Source organism: Coregonus clupeaformis, unplaced genomic scaffold (assembly GCF_020615455.1).
Source record: "Coregonus clupeaformis isolate EN_2021a unplaced genomic scaffold, ASM2061545v1 scaf0056, whole genome shotgun sequence".
Taxonomy (NCBI): domain Eukaryota; kingdom Metazoa; phylum Chordata; class Actinopteri; order Salmoniformes; family Salmonidae; genus Coregonus; species Coregonus clupeaformis.
Window position 1 is genome coordinate 158,973 of NW_025533511.1, and position 4,494 is coordinate 163,466.

The window sequence follows — 4,494 nt, forward strand, 5'->3', positions numbered from 1 at the left end:
CTGGTCCTGCTCACACTGCCCTACCCTATGCTTTGACTTCTTTCTCCCCTCTCTCTCCAGATGAAATCTTGCGACTTGTGATGGCCGGCCGCCCAACAACCTGCCCGCTTGACCCTATCCCCTCCTCTCTTCTCCAGACCATCTCCGGTGACCTTCTCCCTTACCTCACCTCGCTCATCAACTCATCCTTGACCGCTGGCTATGTCCCTTCCGTCTTCAAGAGAGCGAGAGTTGCACCCCTTCTCAAAAAACCTACACTCGATCCCTCTGATGTCAACAACTACAGACCAGTATCCCTTCTTTCTTTTCTCTCCAAAACTCTTGAGCGTGCCGTCTTTCGCCAACTCTCTTGCTATCTCTCTCAGAATGACCTTCTTGATCCAAACCAGTCAGGTTTCAAGACTGGTCATTCAACTGAGACTGCTCTTCTCTGTGTCAGGGAGGCTCTCCACACTGCTAAAGCTAACTCTCTCTCCTCTGCTCTTGTCCTTCTAGACCTGTCTGCTGCCTTTGATACTTTGAACCATCAGATCCTCCTCTCCACCCTCTCCGAGTTGGGCATCTCCGGCACGGCTCACTCTTGGATTGCGTCCTACCTGACCGGTCGCTCCTACCAAGTGGCGTGGCGAGAATCTGTCTCCGCACCACGTGCTCTCACCACTGGTGTCCCCCAGGGCTCAGTTCTAGGCCCTCTCCTATTCTCGCTATACCCCAAGTCACTTGGCTCTGTCATATCCTCACATGGCCTCTCCTATCATTGCTACGCAGACGACACACAACTAATCTTCTCCTTTCCCCCTTCTGATAGCAGGTGGCGAATCGCATCTCTGCATATCTGGCAGACATATCAGTGTGGATGACGGATCACCACCTCAAGCTGAACCCCGGCAAGACGGAGCTGCTCTTCCTCCCGGGGAAGGACTGCCCATTCCATGATCTCGCCATCACGGTTGACAACTCCGTTGTGTCCTCCTCCCAGAGTGCAAAGAGCCTTGACGTGACCCTGTTAACACCCTGTCGTTCTCCGCTAACATCAAGGCGGAGACCCGATCCTGTAGGTTCATGCTCTACAACATTCGGAGAGTACGACCCTGCCTTACACAGGAAGCGGCACAGGTCCTAATCCAGGCACTTGTCATCTCCCGTCTGGATTACTGCAACTCACTGTTGGCTGGGCTCCCTGCCTGTGCCATTAAACCCCTACAACTCATCCAGAATGCCGCAGCCCGTCTGGTGTTCAACCTTCCCAAGTTCTCTCACGTCACCCCGCTCCTCCGCACACTCCACTGGCTTCCAGTTGAAGCTTGCATCTGCTACAAAGCCATGGTGCTTGCCTACGGAGCTGTGAAGGGAACGGCACCTCGGTACCTTCAGGCTCTGATCAGTCCCTACACCCAAACAAGGGCATTGCGTTCATCCACCTCTGGCCTGCTGGCCCCTCTACCTCTGCGGAAGCACAGCTCCCGCTCAGCCCAGTCAAAACATTTCGCTGCGCTGGCACCCCAATGGTGGAACAAGCTCCCTCACGACGCCAGGACAGCGTAGTCACTCACCACCTTCCGGAGACACTTGAAACCCAACCTCTTTAAGGAATACCTGGGATAGGATAAAGTAATTATTTCCCAGGCTATAAGGTGAATGCACCAATTTGTAAGTCGCTCTGGATAAGAGCGTCTGCTAAATGACGTAAATGTAAATGTAATGTCTTCTCCCTCATCACGATTCATTCAGGATTATCCGTAATCATGGTGGCATCCACATTCATGTAAAAGTGTTTAGAAACATATTTCATTCTTATTTACAATAAAAGTGACTCCAAAATATCACAATACATTATTTACCAGTCATTTCTACTGGGCACAATATTATCTGAAATACAACCAAAACAAACAGCAAATGTATCCAACAAGTTTGTAGTCACAAGCTTGATGTAGTCATTGCTTGCTATGAATATGGGTCCAAATACTTACCTTTTTTACTACTTTAATACAAATGAATTAGTCCCAATCCTTTTGCTCCCCTATGTACAAAAAGTGCTGTGATCTAAACGGTTCACCCGATATGGATATGAATACCATCAAATTAAAGCTGACAGTCTGCACTTCAACTTCATAGTCATTGTTTGATTTAAAATCCAAACTTTTGGAATATAGAGCCAAAAGAAGAAACAATGCTTCACTTACCCAATAATTACGGAGGGCACTGTAATTCATATCATAGGACTAATAGTACTGTAGAGCTCTTTTTACTTGCACACAATATAGCTGGATCTCCCCGTCCTGCCCCTAGGGGTCCACCGCCCTGCAGCACCCCAACCCAAAACACCCCAATCAGTTTTTGGATCTTCGTGAAACATTCATGATTGGTTTCAGGTGTGTTAGGCCAAGGCCAGAGTGACATCCAACAATATGGCAGACCCCCAGGGCCAGGACTGAGCAGCCCAGTAACTAAGGATTGCCTAAATAGGTATCTCCCTTGATGTGGGCATGTTTTCAATACTGACTCCTTTTGTCGTACAGTATTCCATATAAGGCATCCAGACCTTATGAAAGTTGCACACTATACCCTTAATATTGTAATATATCAAATCTAGCGATACATAACTTTATTTTGATTTGTTATACCTTTATTTAACTAGGCAAGTCAGTTAAAAACAAATTATTTACAATGACGGCCTACACCGGCCAAAACCTGTCGACGCTGGGCCAATTGTGCGCCGCCCTATGGGACTCCCAATCACGGCCGGTTGTGATACAGCCTGGAATCAAACCAGGGGGTCTGTAGTGACGCTTCAAGCACTGAGATGCAGTGCCTTAGACCACTGCGCCACTCGGGAGCCCAACTTGACATTTATTCCATCCATTGTGACATTGTGGGAGGACAACCAACCTTCGAATGAATGGCAATGCATTTCTTAGCTGCTATAAATGCTAGGTTACACAGTTTCTTCTGATAACAGTCTCCAGTATCAACATTTCCGAGCAAACAAAAACAGGGAGAAGGGAGAAGCTGAGATAAAATAACATACTTTTTTGCCAGAATTCAGCCAGCCTTCACAAGACCATAACATATGTCTCCTTTTGTGTTTTACACCTCCAGCAGATGAATTAAATTTCTGTGTGCTTGATATTCAGTTTCACTGGCATATACTACCTACTATGGATGGTCTTAAACTGCAGTAATTTATGTCTTATATTATATGAACATAACTGGGCATTCAAACATATCTGTATCCATTCATCATCAATATCATCATCATCATCATCATCGTCAATAGTGTCTCCCTATTGTCTTCTCACATGTTTGTGTCATCGGGAAAAGCCTTAATACAGTTTGGAAATCAAATTAAATCACATTTTATTTGCCATATGCGCCGAATACAACAGGTGTAAACCTTACAGTGAAAAAGCTTACTTACATTTTACAGAGTGCATACTTATTTCATACTGGCCCCCCGTGGGAATTTAACCCACAACCCTGGCGTTGCGAGCACCATGCTCTACCAACTGAGCTACAGGAGGGCTTACAAACCCTTAACCAACAATGCAGTTTTAAGAAAAATAAGTGTTCAGTAAAAAATTGATAAGAAAAAAATTAAAAATTAAAATTAAAGAGCAGCAGTAAAATAAAATAACAGTAGTGAGGCTATATACAGGGGGTACCGGTACAGAGTCAATGTGCGGGGGCACAGGTTAGTCGAGGTAATTGAGGTAATATGTACATGTGGGAAGAGTTAAAGTGACTATGCATAGATAATAAACAGAGTAGCAGCAGCAGCGTTAAAGAGGGGGTGGGGGGGACAATGCAAATAGTCCGGGTAGCCATGATTAGCTGTTCCGGAGTCTTATGGCTTGGGGGTAGAAGCTGTTAAGAAGCCTTTTGGACCTAGACTTGGCGCTCCGGTACCGCTTGCCGTGCGGTAGCAGAGAGAACAGTCTATGACTAGGGTGGCTTGAGTCTTTGACAATTTTTAGGGCCTTCCTCTGACACCGCCTGGTATAGAGGTCCTGGATGGCAAGAAGTTTGGCCCCAGTGATGTACTGGGCCGTACACACCACCCTCTGTAGTGCCTTGCGGTCGGAGGCCGAGCAGTTGCCATACCAGGCAGTGATGCAACCAGTCAGGATACTCTCGATGGTGCAGCTGTAGAACTTTCTGAGGATCTGAGGACCCATGCCAAATCTTTTCAGTCTCCTGAGGGGGAACAGGCTTTGTCGTGCCCTCTTCACGACTGTCTTGGTGTGTTTGGACCATGATAGTTTGTTGGTGATGTGGACAAAAAGGAACTTGAAGCTCTCAACCTGTTCCACTACAGCCCCGTCGATGAGAATGGGGGCATGCTCAGTCCTCTTTTTTTCTTTTCTTCCTGTAGTCCACAATAATTTCCTTTGTCTTGATCACGTTGAGGGAGCGGTTGTTATCCTGGCACCACACAGCCAGGTCTCTGACCTCCTCCCTATAGGCTGTCTCATCATTGTCGATGATCAGGCCTAC

The 4,494-nt window shown here is 46.8% G+C and overlaps 1 non-coding gene across 1 annotated transcript; it reads right to left on the reverse strand.

The window, feature by feature from the left end:
* Positions 1-3,448: 3,448 nt before the first annotated feature.
* trnaa-cgc lies at positions 3,449-3,523 on the reverse strand. The gene has a single exon. It is a non-coding gene; the product is annotated as a tRNA-Ala (tRNA).
* Positions 3,524-4,494: the final 971 nt, after the last annotated feature.